This window comes from Orycteropus afer, unplaced genomic scaffold (assembly GCF_000298275.1).
Source record: "Orycteropus afer afer isolate SDZICR_OR568_19922 unplaced genomic scaffold, OryAfe1.0 scaffold00169, whole genome shotgun sequence".
NCBI classification, from domain to species: domain Eukaryota; kingdom Metazoa; phylum Chordata; class Mammalia; order Tubulidentata; family Orycteropodidae; genus Orycteropus; species Orycteropus afer.
The window spans coordinates 3,974,233-3,980,498 of NW_006921756.1; positions in this window are offsets into that span (position 1 = coordinate 3,974,233).

The following is a 6,266-nucleotide window of genomic DNA, read 5'->3' on the forward strand; positions in this document are numbered from 1 at the left end:
AGCATTCCATTTTCCACAAGGACCTCTCTCTTAATGTTCTTGTGACTAGTCCTGTTTCTCTTCCAATTGTTTTGTATGCATGCTTTTTTGTATATTGAATTCACCCATTTTTGTCTATAGTGATGGTGTCTTAGGTACTTGGCTGGAAGCAGCAGGAAGTTCTTCTATCTTAGAGTAAATGTTGCCTTCCAAACAAATTCTGCTTCTTCTTGATAGCTGAATGGTTAGTCTCAGATCTGATACATAGATCTTGAGCACTCCCTACTTGCTGATGTTTGAAGCACATGTTTAGATAGGTGGTGAATCCTTGGACTACGACACTTGCTCTTCTGATGTGTGATCAACTCCTCTGCAACTTGGAACAGTGGCTTCTAAAACAATTGGCTGAATGGAGCAGATCATCATCAAGATGGCAGGTGGCTGTCCCTGCATAAGACACATTATCCTGTAGCTGCCTGGGTGGCCATCTTGTGGGATCATCATAGGAAAATATGATGGGCTGGCAGAAAGACCACATTAAACCCTGGCAAACTATATTGCCAGTTCACTCAACAGAAAAGTTTTCCTACATCCCACCAGCACAGATACCCTTCTATCCTTTTAAAAAAAGGCCCAGGTTGTAACCTTCCCTGAGAAACTAAGACCCCAAGAACATTGAATACTTTGTCCAAGAGTTTTATGACATGGCTTCATCTCTGCCTGGATTTCCATTATCTTTGTGAGACCCTGTTCCCTCTGCATTTCTTATAATAATAGCAGAATTTGGTTTAGCTTTCACCTCCTATTAATTCTATTCTACAAAGAACACTGCCTTATACTGGTTTGGCTCTTTTCCTCACTGAATTTATCTTGTCCTACTAAATTATTTTTGACCAACAATTAATAAAGAATTAATTAAAAAATTAATTAAAAAATTTCATTGTTCCAGTTCCTGAGCAATTATGGGTCAGTAAATGGGCAAGATGATTTTTTTCTCATTGAAGTTGTATCTGCCACAGTGTATTTTGTCTGTCAGGCAACTGATTTAAAAACTACTAACAATATACTTAAAAACTACCAAATAATTTTGAGCAAAATAAAATAATGGTCTGACTTTAATCGTGAGGATGACACTGCTCAGTACAAACTTCTAGATCTGTGCAATTAACATGGAGACATTTAAGGCTTGACTTGCAGGACATTGCAACACTGGACATCTATAAACATCATTGTGTGCCACTGAAGTGCTTCCAAGCCTTTCCACGACATGGCAGACAAAGAACATAATGCTTTTTATATGACAGACTGGGTCAGTGGGAGAGGATTGCAGGTCAGAGGCCCTGGGGCTTTGAAGTTCAGTGATTATATCCACTGTGGTAAGTGGATCATAAGATTCAGCACAGGGTTGCACACAAAATCATTTGTTGAGGTGATTGCAACTCATGGTGACCCCATATATGTCAGACTAGAACTGTGCTCCATAGGGGCTCAGTGGCTGATTTTTTGGAAGTAGTTCACCAAGACTTTCTTCTGAGATGCTTCTGGGTGGACCCAAACCATCAGCTTTCAATTAGTAGCCAAGCATGTTAATCATTTGCACCACTCGGATTCAAAGAAGGCCCACCTAAACCAAGGGTGGTAAATTTAGAGAATGAGTGATCACATCTGGACAAGGGGATTGTGGAAAGGGGTGGGAGGTGGCACTTGTTGAAGGACATAAGTGGAGATGGGAGAGGAAGAGAGAGATGACAATTCTTGAGTGTGGCTACATGCCGGCATTGCAATAGGTGATGATGGCAGATATTCCAGGCAGAGGGAAGATATGCAAAGGCATAAGAGGGGTGGTTTTTCACCATTTTCAATTATATATTACCATTTAATGACTGTTTTGAGAGTAGGGATCCTGCCTTCTTTGTGTGTCACTGTATCCCCGGCACCTAACAGCACATAATAGGGACACAGTCAGGTGCTTGTCTCTGGCAGGGCCTTGAAGGATGGTAGAATTTGGATATAGGGAGAGAATAGAGAATAGAGAAGGGAAGGCGTTCTTGGAGGGGAAGTGGCGTGGGCAAAGGCACCGAGGTAGGAAAGCATGAAACATGTGTTGAGATCAATGAGGAGCCTGGTCTGTCTGGAAAAAAGGGCTTGTGCCAGGGAGTTGTGGGCGATGAGGTTGGAAGGTGGGCAGGAATGCTACATTTTCCAGGTTGGGTTTGAGGCCACAAGAGTAATTCTCTGCAGAAGGGAAAAGGGGGGACTGGGCAGCTGAGGGATTTGCTGTGTGGCCTATAGTGGGGTGGGTGGGTGGGCAGGAGGCTGTGGCCACCTTTTTGAGTTTCTCTCCAGCCCCTTGTCTCTTCCGGTGTTTTGCAACTAGAAGTTGAGGGACAAAAATGTCATTTTAAAAATAGGGGTGGGAAAACACATACACACACACCCACACACACATCCCAATCCGAAGGATGATTTTTTTTTCCATTTGTCAAGAACCGGGAAAAGGCTGAAGGTATAAAGTTCAGAACTGGCATGGGCCAGGGGGCTAACAGAGGGAGGGCTGAAGGCCAAGTTTAGGAAAAGGGTACAGGATCTTTGAGTTTCGTAAACTGCTGCAACAGTTGGGATCTGGGAAAAAGGAAAGAAGACTTTCCGTGAAACATCTGCTGTGGTGTGTGGAAGGTGCTATGGAGGTTTCTGGGAGGGATGTGGTCTCTGCAGAGCCCTGACCATGCTGGGGGTGCCTCTGTGCCCATTAAGCACCTCTTCAGGCTCAGAAGATGCCCCAGCTGGAAGTACCAGGTCCCACCTCCAAAGCCTTATGGTGTTCGTTCAAATCCTGGCTCCATGGCCTACTAGCTTTGTGATCTTGAACAAGTTTTTAATCTCCCCCTTTCTTTGTCTATAAAACAGGAATAACAACATCCACTTTTCATGGTTAGAACGATTACATGAATTAATACTTGTCTAGAACAATGACAATGATAAGTGTTCAATAAAGGTTAAAATAAACCAAACCAGTTTCTATCAAGTTGATTCCGACTCACGGTGACCTCAAGTGTTTCTGAATAGAACTGCTTCACAGGGCTTTTAAAGGCTATGACCTTTGGGAAGTAGATTACCAGCCTTTTTTACAAGACACCTCTGTGTGGATTCGAACTGCCAACCTTTCAGCAGCTGAATGCTTAACCATTTGTGTCACACAGAGACTCCCAATGGTTGTTACACATAATCATAATAAATAAATAATAATAATAATAATATGGAGGTCAGAGGGGGAAAGGACATGATGAAATTATGTATGGTCAGGCCAAGCTGGGACTAGAAGGCTGCCTTTAGTTAGTAAGTAAAGATTAAATCACTTTCTGTATGCTCTGATTAAGGAGCTCTGATAGCATAGTGCCTAAGGCACTCAACTGCTAACCAGAAGGCTGGTGATTCAAACCCACCAGCCACTCCTCGGAAGGAAGTGATACTGCCTCGGAAACCCAAGGAGGGATCGCTATGAGTCGGGTCGAACTCGATGGCAAACAACAACAACATGCTCTGATTAAGACATTAGGGAAAAGTCATAATAATTTTAAAGAGCAATTTTTAAGAATGCTTAAATTTTTTAAAAAGTTGATGCTTAAATCTGTATCTGAAAACTCAGACATTTAGAATAATGCTTTAATTAAAGCTTTTAGCTGAAGTTTCACTGTACAAATGCATAGATATATGGCCGTTGGACATACATGATAATTGAAAATTGAATCTAAACACTATCAACATCAAGAAGATTTTATACAAAAGCATGTTTGTTCTGTAATGTAAAGACTACTTGACTTGGAGATAAAGGATTTGTGTGTTGGCTCAACCAACTACTGGCTATAGTTGTTTTGGCACGCTTCCTAGTCTTCCTGAGCCTCAGTTTCCTCATATGTAACATGGGGATAACAATTCATATCAATGATGATGGTGATAAAAAAGAAAATTAATACATATATAAGAGAATCCTTACAAGAAATAGCAAAACAGGAAAGGTCCTTATATAGTTCCAGAATGCTAAACTTTTCTCAGTCAGTAAGTCTACTTCTTTCTTTTTTTTAAAAAACTTTTCTTTACCTACCTTATTTCATAAGCAATTCTTATTCACTGTAAAATCATTAAAAACCATCATAAGTAAAAAGAAGAAAATGGGAAGCATTTTAATTGTGTCTTATTTATTTATTCTTTATCAAAACATTAAATTTTACTTTTAACAGATGTACAATGATTGACAGTTTGCATTTCATTTCATTCTCATAAAATCCTTAAGAGAAAAACAGAGCTGGGATTTGAAATTTATTTTATAAAGAAAGAACTTGAGGCCCAGAAAGGTTTCTGACTTGAGTGAGGTCACACAGCTAACCTTGTTTCTTCTGGATGGAAGAGATAGGAATCCTTTCCAATTAGGTCAGGAGAGCTATGTGGGTAGCCTGGGTGGGTGGACTATCCTGACTGGGAAGTTTGGGGAAGAGGGAAGAGGAAAAGGGGCTGCTGGGCCCAAGGCCTGCAGAAAGGTGAGCAGGAGCTGGATGGTTTGAGCCTTCTCCCTGGGGCTGTAAGTTAGCTTTTCCAGGTGATGGTCCTTGGTCACCACTGGTCCTTGTGCCAGTTCATCCACATCCTTGGAAATCCCAAGGATAGGATGATTTTTTTTCCACTTCTTTACAAGCTTTATTACTTGTCATTATTATTTTTTGTCATGTGATTTACAATTTTTTTTTTTTAATTGTGATTTGGGTGAAGATTTACAGAGCAAATTCACTTTCCATACAGCAGTTCACATACACTTTGTCTCATGACATTCACCACAGTTTACCACAGTGTAACAGCTTCCCTCCCACTTCCTCCCCATAGGAGCTCTGGTAGCATAGTGCCTAAGGCACTTGACTGCTAACCAGAAAGCTGGCGGTTCAAACCCACCAGCCACTCCTCAGAAGGAAGGTTGGGCAATCCTACTTCTGTAGTGATACTGCCTCAGAAACCCAAGGAGGGGTCGCTATGAGTCGGGGCCGGCTCGATGGCACATAACAACAAGGATGGGATGATTTTTGGATAGATGGAGTAGATGGAAAAAAGGAGACGGGAGAGTTCTCTAGGTGATGGGAATTCTACGTGCAGATTCATGGCAGAAAAGACTTCAGGGAAAATTGGTTTTGAAACTTAAAATATTCTGCCTCCTTCTTCCCTCGATCTCCTCTATCTACCCCCATCTATCACCCTGTTCCTCCTCCAGAGTCCCTGTCTCAGCGAAAGGCCTCTTCCTTCATCTAAGTTTAGATGTTCTCTCCTCCCCAGATGCACTCTGCCAGCCAGGTTTACCTGGATGACAACATCCATATGGCTTTGGTTTCAAGTGATTGTTTGTCCTTTCATTTATGCTCATTTCTCACCACACTGACTTCCTGACCCAATGGGTGTTCATGGGTTAGACCTTTGCTGTCATTGACCGGTTGTGGATTAGGACCACACTGACATGACCACAGCTCCCAAATTCTCCAGGATGGTCCCTATGGAAAATTTTTCATTCTGTTGTCACTCTCTTCCCTAGCACTGGGAAAAACACAAGGTGTTCTGATTTTTAATTCAGAAAATTCTGTCACTATGTTGTATAGCCTCTAGCTGAGATAGTCATAGGGTGTATGGCTCCTTTGCATGTCTCATACCTGAGTTTCACGCCTCTGATAATTTTCAGTGAAACAAAGCACATATGTAGCCATTCTTTGTAAATTTAAAAATTATCTTCAAATGCAAATTCTCACTATCATCATTACCGTTATAAATAGGGTCTCTATATCTCCCTGTTGGTGCAAATGGTTGGTGCACTTGGCTGTTAACTGAAAGGTTAACTGAAAGGTTAACTGAAAGGTTAACAGAGAGGTCATAGAATGGAGGCTTGCAGATCTGAAAAATCAGTCCTTGAAAACTCTATGGAGCACGGTCCCACTCTGACACATGTGGGGTCGCTGTAAGTCACAGTGGACTAAGCAGCAACTGGTTTTGTAATGTCTCCCTCAAGGTAAGAAATGATTTTTTCTATCAGTCTGGGGTTTCCCTTTTTTTTCCTGGATCTCCTTAGAGATGAGTACATTCCTCTCCCACATCAGACCATCTATCTACCCACATTCAACTCTTCAATTAGCCTCCTTCCCTTCCTTCCTTAAAATATGCTGATCCATCCACTCAGCAACCACTTATTTACCAAGTTAATTCAACCAATATTTATAAAGACTTTTTGTCAGTTAATGGATCTTTTTTTTTTTTTTTTT